Here is a 23,032-nt window from a genome sequence, read left to right as displayed (position 1 = left end):
CAGCTACTAGAATTGCAAGGACTAAACAAAAGTAGGTGCTGGACCTAGCATAGTTTATAATGCAAATGTTTGATTAATGAGAATTTCCTCTTTTATTCCAATTGTAAATCCACAAGTCATGACCACTTTTTAAATGTCTAAAGAATAATATGAGGGTTTTAGTTGATAAGTAACTAGAAGCATAACTTTTGAAGCCTGACTAACCAGTTTCTTTCCTCTATCATGCTTCAGTGATGACAACTTCTTGGGGCACTGGTTGACAATTTTTTTTTCTCCTTTCAACGTACCCCTCGTTAGCTCTGGTAATGCATGTTCTCACAGGTCTCACAGCACAAGAGACATTGATACTGGCTTTTTTCCAGGGATGTAGAGGAGCAGCCAGGAGTGACTAACATCCCATATGGTGGGGAGCACAGTTCTGTCTTTATGATGTAGTCATCCCCAAAAGACCTTGTGGTAAAGCAATTAATATCGCAATGGGTAGGGAGTTTTTCACTATTTATTGTGAGATCTGTATTTCTTCACCTTTCAGAAACAGGAAAAATAACATTTAGACAATATTAAATAGTTATAATGAAGTCTAATAGAGTTGCCCGGAGCCTCCGTCCCCCTGCTTAATATGAAAAGCACATGACTGGGTGCCAGCAATAGAACAAGCACCCAGATGTGGTCATGGTTCAGAGAGGCAGCTCTAGTCCGACCAGCCTGCAAAACATGAACTTTTGAAATAACCACGTGGGTTCAGATCCCAGCTCCACCACTTGCTAGCCTTACTGTTCTGGGTGAGGTGTTAACCTCCACGGGGCCTTGGCCTTGCTCTCGTAGGAAGCTGAGAATTCCTGCTTCACAGGCACTTTGTGAGGACTGAAGGAGGCAGCACGGAGCAGACCTAGCTGAGTGCCTGGCGCCCGTGGGAGCTCCGTGAAGATGGATTCTTCCCCCTCAGGGTCGACAGTGTAGTGAGAGGGAGCTGGAGAAGATGAGGGAGGTGATTGCAGGTGAAGTCAGTGTGTGGTCCTCGCAGTAGAAGTGGCATCGTTACATTAATTTTTGTAGACATGGAAATGCAAAATAAAGATTATGTATCATTCTGGTTGGTTAATAAAATGGTCATCTTGAAGTTAAATATGCGGGTGGGTGTGGGGCCGGCATCAAGGGCTGAGGCCCTGGCTAGATGTGCTAGAGAGCTTTCCCCCCGCCTATGTCTCAGCTGCGCCCCAACAAATGGAGACACGTCTACTGCACGCTTGCTGCTTAGTACAATGAACGAGGCGAAACCTGTGGATCTATAGTACCCTCAAATGGGAGCACAGAAGGAGTTAGAAGTGGGTCACTGCCCACTCCTTTTGTCCACGAAAGGGCTAAGTCTATATATATTCTCATAAAAATAACTTTTCCTGAATGAGTTTGACTTTTCCTAGAGACATAAAAGCAAGGTTAGTCAGTAGGAAAGAAGTTGACTCCTTATATAGACTGAAGCTGAGTTTACGTTTCATTCGTTTGAGTGTTTGAGGTCTGCTATGTACCAGAATCCCCATGGAGTATTGCACATAGGAGAAACAGGCATTTGAAACACCAGCAAGAACAAAACAGCATTGGCCCTAATAATGTAGAAATCGTTAGATGTGTAAAATGTTCTTTGCCCTTTATACACGTTGACAAGTAGATAAAGGTCAGGAGAAGGGTACCTTGTGTGTGTACTGAACACGATTTTCCCGCTTTCTCCAGGGACCCCCTTATTTAAATAGCTCCCTTTCCTCATCTGTTGGTGGGATAAATGACTCCTTCTATAGGGTACAATATGACAGCTGTTTAATGACATAACAGATGAATCCAACAAGATTGTCATACCCCTCCGAGAGGAGACTAGGGGTCAGAAGCTAGCAGCCAGTTACCCACAGTAGAATTTGGCCCATGTGTTGTAGGGGGAGGATGGTTCTGATGGACTGTGTAACAGGATGTACTGAACCCCCACAACTAAATGTGTGTCCTCTAGCTAGCTGGACAGCAAGAATAACTCAGCACCAGGATGAGAGACTGAAATAAGCAGCAGTACACGACAGACAAATGTGAGAAAGAGGTGGGAGTATGCTCCACAGGTGAGCGGCCTCAAGGCCTGTCAGTAGGTAACACTCTGCTTAGAAGTGTTACCTGGCAGGAATCCCATGAGAAAATGATTCACGCATGGAAGTTTCTGTCTGGAAGAAAATGACACTCCTGTGTCCCTGTGTAGAAGTGTCATGAGGAATTGGGAGTCTTTGAAGAGAAAATAAGGATTAATTTCCAGCCACAATGGACATGGCGTCCTGTTAGACATTGGGAGGAGAGACATGTTTCTGAGGAGAACCGATGGGAATCTCCTTTGGCCACAGGGAAGATTCTAGTCTGTGAAAGCGTCAGGTGTTGCGTCTCATGTTCTTTAATCATTAGCATCGTAAATGTTTTTGCACTGTGGAGGCTGAGCCTTTTGTGTGAATTACCTTATTTAATTCTCACGATGATTTATGAAGTAGATATTGTCCGTGCCAGTTTTCAGATTAGAAACTTGAGGATTAAAGCGATTAAGTATATCATCAAAAAATCACACCATTAGTGGAAAAATCTCACTACTCCTATTAGATGGAATTAAACTCAGGTCAGAGCCCAAGTTCTTAACAATAACTTGATGGATTTTTCCTAGCACAGAATGAGTGAGAGGATTCTTGGTTGTATATGAATGAACAATTTTAAAACATATTTATTGAATAAGAATTTTTTAAAAATTATTTTTGGTTGCACTGGGTCTTTGCTGCTGCTTGTGGGCTTTCCCTAGTTGTGGTGAGCAGAGGCTACTCTTGTTTGCTGGGCCTGGACTTTTCATTGCGGTGGCTTCTCTCGTTGCAGAGCACAGGTTCTGGGCTCATGGGCTTCAGTAGTCGCAGCCGTGGGCTCAGTAGTCGTGAGGCACAGGCTTGGTTGCTCCATGGCATGGGGAATCTTCCTGGATCAGAGATGGAACCTATGTCCCTTGCATTGGCAGGCAGATTCCTGTCTACTGTGCCAGCAGGGGAGTCTGAAAAAGAATCCAACCCATGATTTCATTGTAGCTGTTCTTAGAAAGAGACCAAGTAAAAATAGTCATCTTAAAGGTAATTTTCTCGCAATAGGAAGGACATGGGAAAGCCGTGAATAAGTATGTAAGTAACTGAAACTGGCAGACTGCATTAGGACACGTATCCTTACCTGGCTCTTGCATTTCTGTCACCAGCACTCTTTATCCCCATGTGCTCTGGAATCTCAGTTCCTCTGCCCACTCTGTGATTCCCCACTTTGGATCAGCTCCAATGCTGACTTGATTTGCTCCTGTTCTTTGATGGTTAACAGCACAGGGCTGGGGGAAAGCATAACCCTGCTAATTGGCTCCAGCCGCGTGCATTTCAGGCTTCCTGGGTGGCGCTAGTTGTAAAGAATCTCCTGCCAATGCAAGAGATGTAAAAGACATGGGTTCGATTCCTGGGTCGGGAAGATCCCCCGGAGTAGGAAATGGCAACCCGCTCCAGTATTCTTGCCTGGAAAATTCCATGGATAGGGGAGCCTGGTGTGACTACAGTCCATTGAGCTGCAAAGAGTCAGACATGACTGACCAGGTGAGCACTGCATAGTTCCCATTCCCTGCCCCAGCTTGTTTCTCCCGATTGGTCAGCAGTTCTGTTCTTTATCCTGCAGTGGCTCTTCCAAACATTTACCACATATCTCAGCCCAACTGTATCTGAACATCCCTCTCACCAGATGCTGCAAACTTCTTCCTTCCAAGAAAATACCCCCCCCCCTAGAGTTTTTTACTTAGAAGCAAACTGAGGCACAGAAAGCTTAAGTAACTTGCCTCAAGTCTCACTGCTAATATTGGTAGAGCTGAGATTCAAACCTTCTCAGTCTGGCTATACACTTTGCCCTGTTAACCTCTATGCCATATTGCCTCTATGGGCATATATTTTGGATGGTATTGAAGGGTGATGTGGGTACTCATGAATTGATTGTGAAACCAGTGATCCTAGTTGAGTGACTCTTTTTCCTCCTGTAACTTACCTGCTTAGATGAGGCGTGGACAAGGTGGATGGATGACTTCATTTCTTCATCTCTTACGCAGATCATTACAAAAGTCTGCTGAATAGTCCCCTAACCTCCCGTTCTCACCTCTCTCCTGCTCCATATTGATGCCAACATGTTCTCTGTAAACACAGGGGTGCTATGTCGTTGCTCTAATTAGACATCTGTAATGCCCCCTCTGCCTGTAGCAGTGGTTTTCCATCCTTACTGGATCACAGTTGCATAGAGTTAACCACACTGACGGCTGTCTCCTCCCTGGTGCTCATCACCTCCCTACCAAAGTTTCTGATGCCATAGATCTGAGGGTTAGTCTGGGGTGGGGTCTGAGAATTTGCATTTCTGACAAGTTTTCGCCATATGCTGATGGTCTGGAGACCACACTTGGAAAACCACTGGCCTGAAGAACAGTTTGCTAACTGCTCCATAAACTAAGCCAGCCTATTTCCAGCTTCACTCCTCCACTTTCTCATTCATGTAGACAGTGTTCTAGTCAGCCTCTCTGCAGCGTTTTCAATATGCCAAGTACTTCGTCATCTGTTACCTCTGCTCACGCTGTTCATCTTGCCATGAATGCTCTTTCTTTTCTCTCCTTGGTGAATCCTCATCCTTTGAGTCTCTGCTGAAGCACAACTGCCTCTGGGATCCTTCCCTTATCCCACCATTTGAGTAAAGTGAATTACTGCTTCCTCTGGCTTCCATAGCACTTTCTTTATATTGTTTTATTTCTCACAGCTTAATGTGATTCTTTACATGCCTCTTGCTTTGAGAAATCACAGTTTATTTATGCCTGTTACCGCCGTCCTACCCACCCTCCCCCCACCCACCCACCAAGTGACCAGCACGAGCCCTGGTACCTAGCAGAAGCTCAAGAAATATTTGTTGACAAATGACTGGTTAGATAGGTGGGTGCTTAGAGGTGTCAGAGAAGGCCCCTCAGAGCAGAGTCTTGAATAAAGGAGTAGAAATAATACCTGATAATGTGCCAGTGTTAAGCCTTGTTGGACAGGAGACTATGGAACAGAAAATGAAGTCCCTCGGAAGATTCTACCAGCTACCCCACTCACCAAGCCAGGCCATTTAAGAGAAGAGATCTGTTGATAATGCAAAAAGAAATGTTTGAAACTTCTAGCTAGAATTGCCTAGAAATTATAGAACCCAGGGAAACATCACCAGTGAAGGTACTGCTAAATAACCCAGCAAAGCAATTTCTGAGCTTGAGGCTCCAAAGGACTGAATTCCCTTACTCCCCAGCAGGGGTCTGAGGGGCCTTTAACCAAAGGATCTCTGCCTAATTTTCCCCTCCCCTCAGAACACCTTAAGCTCTGAGCTTGCAGTGATGACAGTCCCTTATATGAGGGTCAGCAGGCAAGATCTGTGCCTCCAAGAAACTTAAAATGCTGCCCAAAACACATGGCCTCAGCATGTGCAGGAGACTCAGACTTTGTGATTTCAGACCTTGTTTCAATTCCACACAACATTAAGAATTTAAAGAGAGATCTGTTTCTGGTTTAGCTTGCCTAATAAAAGACCAGGATGTTGTATGTGGGCAACGCTGGGCAAAAGGTCACTTCAGCAGTTCTGACTGTGGTCCCAGCCCAGCCACCTGGTAGCCGTAGAACTAAATAGGAGCAGCGTGTGTGGTGGGAGTGGCTCCCATCCTTGCCCTACAAAAGAGGTGCTGAGCCTGGAATTGCCTTTTGGTGATTCAGTGGCCTTGTGTGAACTTCACTCAAATGTAGTTCTGTGGCTCAGAGCGGAGGCCTACCCAGTGCCTAGTGGTCTAGGCTATTTCCCATGTCTGCATATTTATAATTTGTGAGGAAGGTCTTGTATTAACCCACAGTAAGGTTTTCTGTGAAATAACCACAGTGTTCCTGTCTCTGGGTGGGCTTTAGAAAAACAGTCACTTTCGGCCCCTTGAAGGTGCCCATTTCTTCCTAACACGAGGGTCAGATATTCAGAACTGCTCTGCCAACCAAGGAGATGAGTTTTTGTGCTACGTGCTGCTGGGACTCCTCCTGTGTCTTCTCGGTGGTAACGTCCAAGGAAGGAGGAGCAGAATAGTAAAAAGCACAGAGAGACAGACAGTTGGATTCAGAAGGAAGAAGAGCAAGACGTAGGAGGAGGAAGTGAGACAGTTTCCCAGGAAACAGGACAGAAGAGTGTTCCAGCGAAGGAGAGGGAGAGTGAGAATGGGCAGGAAGAAGACTAAAGACACAGCTTCAGGAGTCAGAGGTGACTTTGCAGGAAACCAGTGGCTGAGGCGGCAGGTACACTGGGAAGGGTGGGGTGAGGCGCACAGGGCGCCCGTCTGCTGAGCACTGAAGCCTCTCAGGCCGTTTACCACCCGCTGTTATTGTCCTGGGAAACCCCCACACTAACCCAGTGAGATGTTACTATCCAAGCTAGCTAAGCTAATGTCACCATTTCAGCTAAGTGGCAGAAATGGTATTTGAGCCCAGGTGTGTTTTGATACCAGAGGTGGCATTCCTAAGATAGCCAGATCTGAGGCACTGTCTCTGTCCTTTGTTCTCCAGGGCACTCTGCAAACCATTGTCGCTGTTGTTGTTCAGTTGCTCAGCCATGTCCAACTCTTTATGACCCCATGGACTGCAGCACACCAGGCTTCCCTGTCCTTCACCATCTCCTGGAGCTTGCTCAGATTCATGTCCATTGAGTCGGTGATGCCATCTAATCATCTCATCCTCTTGTCCCCTTTTCCTCTTACCTTCAATCTTTCCCAGAATTAGGGTCTTTTCCAATGAGTCAGCTCTTCGCATCAGGTGGTCAAAGTATTGGAGCTTCAGCATCAGTCCTTCCAATGAATATTCACGGTTGATTCCCTTCAGGATTGACTGATTTGATTTCCTTGCTCTCCAAGGGACTCTCAAGAGTTTTCTCCAGCACGACAGTTTGAAAGCATCAGTTCTTCAGTGCTCATCCTTCTTTATGGTCCAGCTCTCACATCCATACACGACTGCTGGGAAAACCATAGCTTTGACTAGATGGACCTTTGACAGCAAAGTAATGTCTCTGATTTTCATACACTGTCTAGGTTTGTCTTTGCTTTTCTTCCAAGGAGCAAGCATCTTTTAATTTCATGCTTGCAGTCACCATCTTTGGTGATTTTGGAGCCCAAGAAAATAAAGTCTGTCAATGTTTCCATTGTTTTTCCATCTATTTGCCATGAAGTGATGGGACCAGATGCCATGATCTTAGCTTTTTGAATGTTGAGTTTTAAGCCAACTTCTTCACTCTCCTCTTTCACTTTCATCAAGAGGCTCTTTAGTTCCTCTTTGCTTCCTGCCATAATGGTGGTGTCATCTGAATATCTGAAATTATTGATATTTCTCCTGGCAGTCTTGGTTCCAGCTTGAGCTTCACCCAGCCCAGCATTTCACATGATGTACTCTGCATAGCAATTAAATAACCAGGCTGACAATATACAGCCTTGATGTACTCCTTTCCCAATTTGGAACCAGTCCATTGTTCTATGTCTGGTTTTAACTGTGCTTCTTGACCGGCACACAGGTTTCTCAGGAGGCAGGTAAAGTGGTCTGGTATTCCCATCTAAAGGCAGTCAGACTTGGATGCCCATTCACCTGGGTGGGTGTTAGGAGAGTGGCCTCCTTACGAATAGTTAGGCTGGCGAGAACCCACCTCTCAGTCTCTAGGTGGCCTCTGCTCTGAGTGGACAAACAGAATCCGAGGTGCCTGGGGTCCCTTCCCTGGTGTAACTGCAAAGGGGATGGTGTCTTCCATTCTCTCCCCTCAGGGGTCTTCATATAGCAAATATCCAGATGTCTTCTCCAGTCTCATATTTTAGCGCCTAGGGATGCTGCTCTAAATTAGAAGTCTCAGGTGTTCCTGATCTGATCGTAGACTCTGACAGGGGCTCACTTGCCTCTTTGATGAAACTGTTTGCATTCACAACTGGAAAACACCCTTAAAGGTTGAGGAAACTGGGAGCAGCTCCTAAGTAACCACTTGGGGTTTGGGTTTGACCCCTATTTTCTTTCATCTGGTGTTTTCATGTTCAGCCCTTTTTCGAACTTAGTTTGCTGCTGCTTCACCCCTGGAATGAATCTCTAACACCTCTCCAGTGCCCCACTTGCACTGTGTCAGGCCAGGTCCTCCCAACACTCTTTTGCTAAACCCTCCGTTCGCCATGTAACTGTCCTCCGGCCTGGGCCCTCTCTGTTCATCTTATGAAGTTTCTGCCAGATTTATCCTCCCTAAGTGCAGTGGTGTTCAGTTTCTCAGTCATGGCCAACTCGTTGAGACCCTGTGGACTGCAGCACCCCAGGCTTCCCTGTCCACCATCTCCTGGAGTTTGCTCAGACTCACGTCCATTGAGTCAGTGATGCCATTCAACCATCTCATCCTCTGTCGTCCCCTTCTCCTCCTGCCTTCAATCTTTGCTTGCATCAGGGTCTTTTCCAATGAGCTGACTCTGCATCCGGTGGCCAAAGTATTGGGGCTTGTGTGCTCTGGGAAGTTGCTTCAGTTGTGTCCGACTCTTTGCAACCCTGTAGCCCTCTAGGCTTCTCTGTCCATGGGATTCTCCAAGTAAGAATACTGCAATGGGTTGCCATTTTCTCCTCCGTGGAAATCTTCCCAACCCAGGGATCAAACCCTTCTTTCCTGTGTCTCCTGCATTGGCAGATGGGTTCTTTACCACTAGCGCCACCTGGTGGTACTATTGGAGCTTTGGTGGTTTATTCACTCAGTCGTGCGGCCCCATGGACTGTAGCTCTCCCAGCTCCTCCGTCCATGGGGTTTTCCAGGCGAGAATACTGGAGCGGGTTGCCATTTCCTTCTCCAGGGCATCTTCCCGACCCAGAGATTGAACCCGCATCTCCTGTGTCTCCTGCATCGCTGGCGAATTCTTTACCAATGAGCTGTCGGGGTTTTGCTCTATGTTGACACAGTAGCACTTCAATGATGACAGAATGAAACTCCAAGGTTAGTCTGGACTTCAAGGCTCTCCATCGGGTCTCACAGAGACTCACCCCACCCTGATTTCTAGGGTCTCCCCACCCAACAGTCTCAATTCCAGCATACATCTAGAACTTCTTCCATTTCTATGCCTTCATTCCCACAGTTGCCCTACTTGGGATTATTCCCAAAGGTCAAAATCCACCTGTAATGCAAGGCCTGGTTCAAGTACCAGTTACCACAGAGAATTTCTGTTAAAGTCTTCCTCCCCATCCTTCTACCTAAAGTATTATCTCCTACCACCGAATCCCTATCACAGTGCATTACACCCTCTCAGGGAACTTTGCAGTGTAAAATTTTTGTTAGAAATATTCAGATAATAAATACCTGTTTTACATACATTTCTAGGGATTTGCTTCATAGAATTAACCAGTTGACATGTGCTTCCTATGTTTCCTCCATACTTCTGAGATAATGGGGAAGCACTCTTCAGAGTTATGATGAAAAGAAGTGATTATTCTAAAGCACTATTGATCATATATACAAAATAAACTGTGTAGAGTATTGACAGGACTTCCCTGGTAGCTCAGATGGTAAAGAATCTGCATGCAGTGCTGGAGAGCTGTGTTTGATTCCTGGATTGGGAAGATCCTCTGGAAAAGGGTATGGCTACCCACTCCAGTATTCTTGCCTAGAGAATCCCATGGACAGAGGAGCGTGGAGGGCTGCAGTCCATGGGGTCATGAAGAGTCAGATATGACTGCGCGACTCACAGACAGAGTATTGACACCAGAGACTAACAGAAACTTAATATTTATTGACTAAATGAATGGATAAAAGAAGCAAATTAACATTTCTTAAGCTCAGCTTTTAAACAGAAAAACCCCTGACCTTACTCATAACTGTTACCACTTCATACACTTCCTGGCCTTATCTGTGAGTCTTCCAGAATTCTAGGCCACACAGTCTTCCAGTAATCTAGGGTGACCTCCTTGTGTATTCAGTCTTGGACCCATGGTGGCCTTGCTTCCCCTACAGAGAATCCCTACCAGTCTCATACTAGAGGCAACTAGCAAAACAAGAACAATTTGTCTGGTTATGAAATTCTTAGGTCACATTTTCCTTAGAATTTTGCCCATATTATTTCACTATTCCATATTTAATATTGCTAGGAAGAAGTCAGGGCCAACATAATTTTTTTCTGCTTTATTTTTCACAGCTAGGTATCCACAGACTATTTTTTATCTTTGGAGCTCAGCAACTTCCCCAGTACTTGATCAGGTTTTCTTAGGAAATGGTATGACTTTTTATCTGTAATTTCAAATCTTTAATCCAGGATTGTTTTCTTCTTTTATAACTTTGTTTTTATTCCATTTTTTCCCTGTCCTCTTTTTCAGGAATACCAGTTTTAGGGATGTCAGATTTCCTTTGCCTTATAATCAGGGTTATTCATCATCTTCCTTTTAATCATGATAATATCTTGGTTCTTATCTTATGTCATTTCAGGCCTCTCCACTATATTTCTAGATCTGTTTTCAGTTATGTTTGTTTTACATTTGTGCTTTTAACAAGCCTTTCATTTGTCATAATTCTGCTTTGTTTTTGTATTTCTGTCTTGAGCACTGCCAACTTTTTAAATCTTCTATAATCTCATAATAATTGCCTATTTAAAATCCTGTATCCTTTGAACTCTTTCTACAGCCCTCTAATATTTTTGTGTCTATTGAGATGCATTTCTCTAAGCACTTTTATTGATTTCTGTTTCCATAAAATTGTCTTAATCTCATTATCCCCTCTTTTCCTGTTGTGGGGTTTTAGTGTTTAATTGCTTACCTTAGTTTTGTAGTTTTTATGCATAGGTCTCAAATTGATGCATTTCTGATTATTATCTTTGGGTTATTAGTTTCGGAAGAATATTTCAGAGTGGAGTGAAGGAGAGCTATTAAGTTGGAGCATTCTACAATTTTGGTAGAGGCAGCTAGGAAAACAAGAACAGTTTGGTTGAGATTTGTCACAAATGCCTTTTCACAAAATCTATTTTAAGTTTGTCTTATACTCAGGGTCCTGGCTTTAACTTTTTGTCATTCAGAAAGCTGGTGTGATTTTTAGCAAAAACTCTTGACAGGCTGAGAGTGTCACAGTCCGAGGACTTCTGCCTCTTGTTCATCCACCACCCTGTTCTTCTCTGATGGTCTCTGTCCAGCAGATGGTTATACTGTGGGCCACAGAAAGAGCCACTCAGCTTTGGTTCCTCTTTGGATCCCCTGCTGTGCAGATCAGCAATGATTTAACCTGCCTCTGTTCCCACTCTCATTGCTTCAACAAAATAACTTTTCAGCAAGCCTTTAGGGCCATGCCTCTTGCTCCTGGTGAAATCCTCTTCCTGCTTGAGTTTTGAGGATGCGTATTCATCTTTACACATACAGGTTTCACAGTATTGGTCAGCTATGCTTTATAGTTAGAGCAGCATTGCTATTTCCAAGTAAATGGGATTTTTTCCTTGATAGTTTAGTGTGTATATGTGCACAGTATTTGAGAGAATAGGGTCAAATGGAAACACCTTTACATCTTTAAGCAAAGGTTCAGATAATGTTTTTAAAGACCAAATTAAACGAAAAGAAAGCCATATGTGGCCAATAAAATATTCTATTAATTATGCTATGACATAGATGAAGCTTGAAGAAATCATGCTCAGTAAAATAAGCTAGTCAAAAAGGGACAAATATTGTATGACTCCACTTACATGAGCTATCTAGAATAGACAAATTCATAGACACAGAAAGAAGAAAGGTGGTTGCTAAGGGCTGAGGGAGGTCAGAATGGGGAGTTATTATCTAATGGATATAGTTTCCATTTAGGAAGATGGAGAATGTTCTGGACATGGGTGGTGGTTATGGTTGCACAAAAATGAGAATGTACTTAATGCCTCAGAACTTTAACCTTAAAATGGTGAAAAAGGCAAATTTCATATTATGTGTATTTTGCCAAATGTTTAAAAATAAAAGTACACAAACATGGAAAAAAAACATCCTGTTAGTTAGATAATGTCGAAGTAATGGGTATTTGTTGCCATATGAGTTGGCTGTGTAATTCTTTGGAACCATTCTCAGATGAAATAATGGATGGGTAAGAATTTTTAAAATACTAGGCAGTGTTTCAGTGTAAGGTAATATTCATTATGGGCTTCCCTGGTGGCTCAGTGGTAAAGAGACAGGGTTTGATCCCTGGGTCAGGAAGATCCCCTGGAGAAGGAAATGACAACCCACTCCAGTATTCTTTCCTGGGAAATCCCATGGACAGAGGAGCCTGGTGGGCAACAGTCCATGGGGTCACTAAAGAGTCAGACACAACTTAGCAACTAAACGGCAACAACAACAAATATTCATAGAGTTTATATATGAGTTTATACATATATATATAGTTTATATAATAGAGTTTATATAGAATAAAGTTTATATAAATCTGGGTCATTTTAAAAAACTTACTGATGGGAATGCCCAAAATCCTTTTTTATTGATTTGGCTTCAAATATTTGTACATATTGTACTTATTTTAAAAGGAAACTATGTTAGTGTTCTTTAAGCAGGGGAAGGCTTCGGTTCTTACAGGAAGAACAGCTTGTTGCTTTAAAATATTATTCAATCAGACCAAATAGCACAGCAGCATCCTAATAAGTAATGAGTTAATTGTCAAGGTTCGCTGACATCCTAGATGAATGCTTGAGCAGGCACTGGTGAAGCCTCTTGTGTGGCTGTATTATTTGTTATCCCCTCTCTGGTTTACAAAGGGATTGCAACTACGTAGCATATATGCTGCTGCCCCACCGCTTGCTGAGCTCCTAAAGAGTGCTGATTTATCATTTTACACATTACACTGAGATCAAACATGGCCTTGGAACCTTTCCCGTCACAAAAGCATCTACTATGAATTTATTCAGGATGGCATGACAGAAGCAGTTTGCCTACCACCCCTACTCTTAACTCACTACTGGGCTTCTCAATTTGATGATGTTCCCCAAATAATGAGCAGGCAGAATTGTGAAATTAAATGATGAAAATGATGTTTCCTAACTATCAGAAAACATTCCATAGGCCTCTCTTTCTATGATGTTTTGGTAGTGTGACTAAAATTCGGTTCGAAACCTCATGCCTACTCTGGGTGCTGTTTGATCTTGGGTGAGGAGATGAATAAAATATAAGTTCTGTCTTCTAGAAGTTAACCAATTAGTCTAAGTATTTATGAAACACTTCCTCTGGCAGACTCAATGCCTGGTGCTAGGGTTACAGAAGTGAGTAAAACAAGTGCTGACCTTGCCCTCATGGAACCATACAGTCTAGAAGGGAAGCTGGGAAATCAAAACAGATAATGGTTAACTAATTACAAGGACATAAAGTGCTTCAGAGTTGTTGAGGGCACTACTATTAGTATGTGACGGGGGCTGTTAGTTTGTCGTGGGTGAAGGGGTTTGTTATCTAGTAATAGAAATAGCCACAGAAGCAAACAAGTGATGCTTAGTATATATATACACAAACGATAGAAGAGTTATGTACAAGGGACAGAAGCAAAGACCCAGTGATTCATTCTGCTTTGTAGAGTCAGGGAAGAGCACGTAGGGAACACTCGAGGGAGGTTGTAATGAATAAATAGGGAGTCAGTGGGCATGCACACAGCAGAGAGGGAGGCTTGCCAGATGGAGGAAATTGCTGGAATTCAAAAGCAAATGAGAGACACTGCCTAGTTATTGCAGAAAACTGTAAGTGATTCTGAATGGCACATGACAGCCTCTCACTTGATCAAGATCCCTATATGACATAAACAGAAGCTTACGCTTTATTTTTTTGTACCAATGAGATTGACATTGACTTGGCCCCACTTATTACAGAAATATCAGTTGGTGGCAGTGTTGAGGATGGGTTGGTGAGGGAAGTAAAGCCTGGAGATAAGGAACTGAGACTGGAGGTTATGACACTATGTGGGGGAGCTAATGAGGAATATTATAGTAAAGAATTCAAAATGCCCAAACCCACATGCCTAATCCAATTTACACTTTTTGGTTCCTACTTTACTTTTTCTTTGCTAGTGGAGAAGCAAAGGGGAGAATACATTTGAGACCTATTTAGGAGGTAAAATTCACAGGACTTGTTAACGGTTAGGTCATGAACCCTAGGAGAGATGATGGGTGATTAAACTTATGAAGGTTTCACCGAGTAATATACAAATTGTAGGAGATTTGAGCTAAAAAATGATCAATTCAGTCTCAGATGTATGACATCTAGATGTCTGTAAATGTAACCAAAGGGACATATGGATCTAAATTCAAGAGTTGTCAATCCTGAAAAATATGGATTTCAGCACTGTTAGCCAGGGGAGTAAATGAAATTACCAAGGAAGAGCATGTATGATAAAAAGAGAACCTGAGAAGAAAGCCTTGGAGGGCATCAACATTTAAATAGTTTGTGGAAGAATAGAATCCAAAGCAGTCTTCAAAGGAATAGTCAGAAATATCAGAGGAAAATCAAGAGACTGAGGTCACAAAAATCAAGGTTAATGAAATTTAAAGAAGATGGTTTCTGTAACATAGAGAAGTGAAAGTGTTAGGTTTGGCATTTAGAAGGTCACTGCTGACTTTTTGATGAAAAGAGTTTCAATAGAGATGGATGAAGAAGGCAGATTACAGCTGGTGAAGATGAGAAATTTACAGCATATAGGGCACTCTGTAGACTGGTTGATAAAGAAAGGGGAGAGGAAGTTTGGATAGTAGCCAGAAGGCGGACGCAAGAGGGTTTTTTCTTGGAGTGAGAGAAAATTGGCTCTTTGGAAGAAGCCATCACTGGAGCAGAGAGCAAGATGGGACATAAGACCAGAACAGGTGAAGGAGCTGGCATTCATCTTAGTGTGGATCTCTCTAGAAACATGCTGAAACATGAGGGCAAGGGCAAGTAGTTTCTTGAGGAGTGCGGGAAATAACAGTAGGAAGGTAGAAAAGTGGGACAGGGAAGGAAGATAGCCAATAAAAGATAAACTCTCAGACCAGCTACCACTTTGGGCGACTGGTACTTAACCCCATGGGGAAGGTCTAGGAAACAGTGTGAGGTGCCTGCCACCGAGTTTTCTTATCCCCAGGGGTGAAGCTCGGGCATTTTACTCTGATTACCACCAGACATTGGTTGAGGAGTTGCTATTTTCAGGGGCTTTAATTCCCTGCGCTTCCAGCCTGCATTGCAGGTAGAATATCCCCTGGTGAAGAGATGTCATAGGTGCTGCAGGATGGGAGTTGGGCTGAAGAGAGTGAAAAGTGAAGCTGCTCAGTCGTGTCCGACTCTTTGCGACCCCACGGACTGTAGCCTACCAGGCTCCTCCATCCATGGGATAGGTCAACTGAAATAGTAAGTCACAGGGTGGGTGTGCTGGGCCACAACAGTTTTCTTACAGCTTGAAAGATAGACTGTGCTGAGTGAGTTGGAGGCATGGGATTGAGGGGATTTTCCATTCCATTTCATGTAATTGGTGTGTGTGTGCTAAATTTGACTACTATCTTCATCATATATCAATTTTAAGAGTGAAAATTATGTTTGAAGAGTAATCTATAAGGAAAAAACTTTTTCCCCTGTCTTACATATGTAATTTAAAATCTTGAGGTATGACACCATTTTCAATCTATAGAAGGTGTTACTTGATTTCTCAGAACTAAGTGATCTTGCAAAAAGTGACCTGGCAAAGGAACTGTACTGTGAAAAATCAAAGTTTGTGACTAAGTACATAGAAATTTACATTCATCAGTGAGGTGGGCTAGATATTTTAGGAGTGAGAGTGAAGGTGCAAAAACCCTACAACATTCATAACCTTAAGTCATATAATATTGGGCTCTTATTATAGAGACAAACATAGGTATTAACCTCAAATTTATTTTGAGTTGTCTTGTGAAAGATATGAGTGGTGGTTTAGGTTGTGGTGATGCATGCCTGTATGTGTAAGTTTCTTCTAGACTTCTCTTAGATTTAGATCAAACTGAAAATGATTTTTCCTGTACTTAATACTAATCACTTTATTTGCCCTTTAATGCATGAGTCTAGTTACTAAATATGAAAAGAAAAAATTAAAATGTTTCAAAGTGATTGCCTCTCAAAGATGGGGCATCAGGGTGAAAAAAGGCAAAATGGCAGACTGCTAATGGGGTCATTAGTTGGTAGTTTTATTTGATCTTTTAAACTTGGCACATGTATTTGTTTTTTCATACAGACTTTAAAAATGTTCTGTGGAACAAAGAAGCTGAGAGAGGTGAATGGAAAGCAGTGGTTAACCAGAGCTGTAGTGTAAAAGAACAAAGTTTTGGGAGGCGAGGATGATAACATGGCCTCTTCCACACACAAACACAAAGGAACATGATGCAAAAGACATCCTTGGAGCAGAGAGGGGCTGAACTGGTTAAACTGAACAGGACTTGTGTTCCAAGCTGTGTGTTGATATTATAAACTTTACATCTCACTTTCCAGACCTTAATTTAAGATTCTTCTGCAAAGAGGGGTTATTTTGCTTCTTGTGACATGATGGTACCTAAACAAAATGCAAGGCTTTCTATGTCAAGAAAAAAGTGGTGGTGATTAGGGCTTTACCCTTAAGAAGTTGGAGTGACAGTGCTAAGTGTCAATGAAAAGGCCTCTTGTGAACCTGCTGAGATCCCTAAAGTGTGTACCTGGGGAGAGCATGAACCTTCTAGAAACAGGCAGAACAAGGACCGAGCCATTGATTCCCCTCTGGGTAGTTGAGAGCTGCCTTTCTCTGTAACGATAGCAGTGTTTTTATGTCAGACGAGTGGTTCAAGACCTGCTTCTGCTCAGTTGCTACATGATACTGAATGGGTTACTCGGTCTTTCTACTCCTTGGTTTCTTTAATAGTAAAATAGGATGGTAATCTCCACTTCTAGGGTGGTTATGGGGATCACATGAAGTCATCTATATGAAAGGCTGCCTGGTGATGATATGATGTGTGCTTTTTTGCTCTTTGCTTTGAGGGCATTTGGTACTTTAGTACTCTTTGATCAGAATGAATGCTTTCACATGAGAAATCCATTTTATCATGGTACTTGAGTCTTCAAACTTTCATCCAAATTTTTTTGTTTCATTTGTTGTAAGAATTATAAATTTCATGATGTAGTTTGAATAGCAAATGTGAGAATTTAAAATGTAGCCTTGAAGGATGTTAAAAACAATTGCTTATTTAACATGGACCTAACTAATAACAGCAAAGAGCTCAGGTTTCATGGAGAGCATAAAATTGGACAAATTCCTGGATAAAAGGCTTATAATCCAATTAGCTATCAGGAGTCCATAAATATTTATGCAAAAATCATAGGACTGGAAAGAATTTCAAGTTAAATGCAAATGTGATTTCTACAAAAAAAGCCCTTAACTTCCTTTTTCATTCTAACCTTTTATGTGTGTTCAAAATGTCATTGAAATATTAAAAAAAATTTTTTAACCACTTTAGTGTGACAAGTTGTCTGTAGCTGGATGGTTGGTTGGATATAAAATGTTATTCTCCTTCAGCTATTAAAGCTGTCCTTGAAAAGAATCTCAGTTTCCTTCAAGATCACTTGTGCTTCAATAAATTGCATTAAACCTCTTTACTTTTGGAAATATCACTTCATTAGCATTATTTTTTGCCCTTGACCCTATGGGAGATAAAAGTGGGAGGTTCCTAACTGAATTGCATTGTCAATTGAATATAAGTATGATTTTTCTGATCATCAGAGCTGCTTATAAATGGAACAAGCTTTAAGTGTTTTTATTCACTGGAGATGTTCAAATACAGGCTCAATAAGTGGTAGTTAACACGTTAGCTCAGTTGCCCCAAGACGTTCTGACCCTAGGAAACTAGAGAAGTATTTGGACAAACCTTAGATAGAAGAAGGGCTTCCCTGGTGGCTCAGATGGTAAAGAATCCCCCTGCAATTCAGGAGACCCAGGTTCAGTCCTTGGATTGGGAAGATCCGCTGGAGAAGGGATAGGCTACCCACTCCAGTATTCTTACCTGGAGAATTCCATGGACAGAGGAGCCTGGTGAACTGCAGTCCATTGAGGCACAAAGAGTTGGACAGGACTGAGTTACTTACACTTTCACTTTAGATGGAAGAATGTGTTGGGTTATTGGCCACCTGCCACAAACTTGCAAATAATCACAACTGCCTGCTGATGTCAAGACAGAGAATAGTAGGAAGTCATTAGGTTTACTCCTTATTTTACTACGTATCTCCACATACCTTGAGGACCACATGAATAAACTACATTTGTATCCTTGCACTAAGGCCTGCTTGTTGTGTGACTTTGGACAAGTTATGCAATGGTTCTAAGCCTGTTTCTGTATCTGTAAAATGGGGATATTAATGATAGAACTTGCTTTATAAGATTATTATAGAATTTCTAGAGCCTATTATACAGAGTGAACTAAGTCAGAGAAGAAATATAAATATCATATACTGATGTATATATATGGACTCTAGAAAGATTATGGTACTGATGAATTTATTTTCAGGGCACAAATGGAGAAACAGACATAGAGAACAGACCTAAGGACAGGAGGGGAGGGGAGAAGGGAAAGGGTGAGATATATGGAGAGAGTAATGTGGAAATTCATAATACCATATGTAAAATAGATAGCCGGTGGGAATTTGCTATATGACTCAGGGAACTCAAACATGGGCTCTGTGACAATCTAGAAGGGCAGGACGGGAGGGAGGTGGAAGGGAGATTCAGGAGGGAGGGGACATGGGTGTACCTATGGCTGATTTTTGTTGATATAGGATAGAAAACCACAAAATTCTGTAAAGGAAATATCCTTAAGTTAAAAAAATTAAGTGGCAAAAAAAAAAAAGATTACTGTGGGGTTTCTTAAGGCAATACTGGAGCTTAGCATGGCCTAACACACAAGAGGCATTCAAAATATGCTATTTATTAAAAGGGGGAGAAAAGAGTGTCTCATAAATGGTTTTTCCCAACCCCAAGACTACTCACCTCTCTGGAAAGTTACTGCCTTATTTCAAACTGTGTAAAAGTCCTTTTCTGAAATTCTAAGCATAGGCTGGGTTCTTGGACTAGATGACTCATGAGGCAGCTTCCTGCTCTGAGACTGTTATTTTGAGTATTTGATTCATAGTATTCACTATGGTAAACATTTCCATATCTCCACAAGTATGAATAGCCTGGTTATCCTGGGTAAGCACTGTGTAGAATGAGGAGCTAACATGATGAAGTAGATGGAATTCGGTTACCTCTGGACCTTTTGGACCTAGTTTATATCCTAGCTTCTAATACCTGTTAGCTGGGAACCACATGAGGCAAGTTGCTTAACCTCTCTGAGCCTCAAAATTCACAGCTGTAAAATGAGGGTAAAATAATATCCAGGAGGTCTGGAACGAAGATGTGATGAACTAGTCCGTGTTATGTGGTCCAGCACTGGGTATCCAGGAAATGATCTTTCTGTTGGCTGCAGATTTCACTTTTTAGCTAGGTGTGTCTGCATGATTTAACAGAGCCTGACGGTGTTTTATCCCCACCCCGTAAACAGCAGGAATATCTTCTGCCTGGCCCAAATGTTAGGATGTAAGATTTTTGCTTGACACCCAGTTTGTGGTCATATAAAAGCCCTAAATAAAATGCTTTGGGTAGAAACAGTTTTGGCTCATCCGCAAGGTAGCGGCAAAAGTGCCTGGCTTCCCAAGGACAAAGCAAATGATGCTGTGACTGGCTTTATTTGCTGAGGTCAGAACTTGTGAAGTTTTGTGCTGCAGCTGCCATCCACGTTCCTGCAGCTGTCTCTTCCCATTTCTTTTTAGAGCTGTTGTGGCAGCTCTAAACACTGTCTTCTTAGCATGATGTGCCAAGTTTGAGGGAAGTTAATTTATTAGTTCATTAAGTTTAGGGCATTCTAGCTTCCGCCTCACCATTGCTTTTGATTTGGGAGTTTGGGGGCTTCTCATATCTTCAGTGTTTGACCTACCACTTTGCCAGCCGTGACCCATCACCGAGTGCTACGTGCTATGTTTTTACTTCCAGGGTTGCCCAGATGGATTTGCTCTGTGTTGTGGAGAATATGGTTAATTAAGAGCTTCAGGCAGAACCCGCAAGTGCTTTTTAATTTTCCTTGCTGTTTGGTTCATCGCTTCCCTTATCTCATTACCCACGTTTCTTCTCCAATCTCAAGAATGAATTTCCTGCTCATAAAGTCCCGCTGGCTGCAATGTAGCCTGTACCCGGCTATCCGCTCCACTGAACGGTGGTTTCTCTGTGAGGGGAAAATAAAATAGTGAAATTAACTCATACTCAAATCTGAAGGTTTTCTGAAAATAGATGTGAACAAATTAGGCGTTCTGGGAATTAGCCAAAGCTCAGTAATTAATAACCTTTTTAGGTCTGGGTGAATAAGAAGAATGTTTAATAAGTATGGCTAATGTTCTCTACAAACAGTCCATTCTCATTAAGCAGGATAGTAGAGCACTGTTTCCCTAATGGGTGATATTTGGCCCTGAGGGGCAAAAGCAGAAAAGTGACTGCAAGTGAGGGGTGTAGTGAGATTTCTTTTTAAAAACATTTTTATTTGCTTTTTATTTTATTTTATTGGCCACACCCTGTGGTATGCAAGATCTAAGTTCCCCAACCAGGGGTCGAACCAGTGCCCCGTGCATTGGAAGCACGGAGTCTTAACCACTGGACCACCAGGGAAGTCCCTGTAGTGATCTTTCATGCCTGGTATGTGCTAACCACTGTACATATCATGTAATTACCCCTCACACCGATTACTGTAGCACAACCTCAATAATACCAAGGAATAGAAAACACAGCAAGTCACAGTGGCTTAATCTAGTTTATGTACTTGGTTCTTGTGACTGGGGTCCAGATCCAACACCTGTCAGACTCCAAAGCTAGTGTTCAAGGCCTGGAACCTGCGACTTTGTCATCAGATGCAGAGTGACATTTACTCGTGTGAGGAGGGTTAATGCTGTCCCAAGAAGGAAATCTCTGTCCTGGTGGTATTCTAGTGACAGCAAGCTGTTGGGGAGGTTGTTCATTAACCTGCCCAGCTTTCCCTCTGTAGGTTACACATCAGCAAAGTCCAGAGAGAAAGGGGGACACGTGGTGCGAACACTGGAACAAGGGCGCACTTCATCCCAAAGCTTGTTTATAGACAGCGAATGTCGGTCAGTAAACAGGTGCCTTTGAGGGGCTAAGATTTATCCTTAACTCACTCTGGGTTGGACCACAGAATAACATCAAGTCCCTGAAGTAATTTTATGATCCTCTGAAGTGTGGAATTTCAGTGAGATAGAGAAAAGGATGAGAGGTCTCCTAAGTATAGTCATTGAAGGTATCTTGGGCCACAACTTGTGAAAGTTCTTGTAAAACTAGGGAAGAATCCCCTGGTAGTCCAGAGGCTAAGAATCCACCTTCCAATGCAGAGGACTTGGGTTTGAACCCTGCTCAGGGAACTAAGATCTCACACGCCGGGAGGCAGCTAAGCCAGCACTGCACAACTGGAGTTGCATGCTGCAACTAAGACCCCACACAGCCAAATAAATTAAAAAAAAATTTTTTTTAATAAAATCAGGAAAATCTTGGGGCTTGCATTAGGTGATCACAATCCCTGGATGTCTAATGAAATATAAAAAGAACCAGCAGGTTAAAGAGCAAACTCACCCCAGCTAGCAAGCTGGGACCAGGGATGTAAATTAAGCCCTTTGCTTCCCTTTTCATTTTTCTGGAGAAGAAAATTATACAATTACTGAGTACACAAACTTTAGGATCAGATACCTAGGTTATAAATCCCAGCTTGAAACCTAGTGTCATATGTGATCCTGGGCTCTGCTTAAATTCTCTGTAACTGTCTGTTTTCTCCCCCAAAAGATCCAACAATGGATTGTATATTTCATATAGTGGTTATAAATATTAAGTGAATTCTATATATAGTTTGCTATTACTTTCATCCTGACCTTTTGACACCTTTATAAATGTTCCTGTTAAAAATGGGAAGGCAGAAAGGAAGGAAAACATAGTGGATTTTTTAAGTAATTTTACCAAAAGGACAGGTGACTCTATGGATCTGAAATTGGATCAATAGTTTGAGTTCATTCATTTTCCTTCTAAAGTGAAAAAATATTCATGAATTGACTCTGCTTTAATCACAGGGTCTTCACAGAAGATTTGACATGTTACTATGGCCAGCATTTTGCTGACTGCCCACTTGACACCCAGCTGGGTGTCTCACATTGGTGACCATAAATACTTTCTGTATATTATCATTTAGGCCTGGGCTAGATGCTGTGAGGGAGTTTATAATCTGGAAGAAAAGATAAGCCATTTGCCCACTGGAAGTTAACTAAAAATTTTGCAGTGAAAGATGAAAATGAGAATACAAAAGAGAACCATGGGCTGGGAAGGGTCTTATCATTGTTCAGTCACTAAATCATGTCTGACTTTGCAACCCCATGAACTGCAGCACACCAGGCTTCCCTGTCCTTCACTGTCTCCCGGAGTTTGCTCAAACTCATGTCCATTTAGTAGGTGATGCCCTCTAGTCATCTCATCCTTTGTCACCCCCTTCTCCGCCTGCCCTCAGTCTTTCCCAGCATCAGGGTCTTTTCGAATGAGTCAACTCTTCGCATCAGGTGACTAAAGTGTTGGAGCTTCAGCATCAGTCCTTCCAATGAATATTCAAGGTTGATTTCCTCCAGGGTTGACTGGTTTGTTCTCCTTGTAGTCCCACAGACTCTCAAGAGTCTTCTCCAGCACCACAATTCAGAAGTGTCAATTCTTCAGCACTCAGCCTCCTTTATGGTCCAGCTCTCACATCCTAATGTTGCTTTTGACCAAACACCAAATCAATGGTTCACATAGTAAGCATGCACAGCTTATGGGCAGATCAAAGCATGATTGTTGTGAATGACTGACTTACCTAATTGTGTCCTAAAGGATACAGAGGAGTTGGAAAGGCAAAAAGAAAATAAGGAAGGGCATT

At 42.4% G+C, this 23,032-nt stretch overlaps 1 protein-coding gene and 1 long non-coding RNA gene across 4 annotated transcripts in view; one reads left to right on the top strand and one right to left on the bottom strand.

The window, feature by feature from the left end:
• PLPPR1 (phospholipid phosphatase related 1) overlaps positions 1–23,032 on the top strand; it is a 552,374-nt gene that overhangs the window by 373,990 nt on the left and 155,352 nt on the right. The window lies entirely within an intron of this gene.
• LOC122709949 overlaps positions 18,995–23,032 on the bottom strand; it is a 163,980-nt gene continuing 159,942 nt past the window's right edge. For both annotated transcript variants that reach the window (XR_006345780.1, XR_006345781.1), the window contains one exon: positions 18,995–20,305. This is a non-coding gene — a long non-coding RNA (uncharacterized LOC122709949). The remainder of the gene's footprint in view (positions 20,306–23,032) is intronic.

The sequence above is a fragment of the Cervus elaphus genome, chromosome 16 (genome assembly GCF_910594005.1).
Source record: "Cervus elaphus chromosome 16, mCerEla1.1, whole genome shotgun sequence".
Classification (NCBI taxonomy): Eukaryota; Metazoa; Chordata; class Mammalia; order Artiodactyla; family Cervidae; genus Cervus; species Cervus elaphus.
This window is presented reverse-complemented; position numbering and strand designations above follow the sequence as displayed.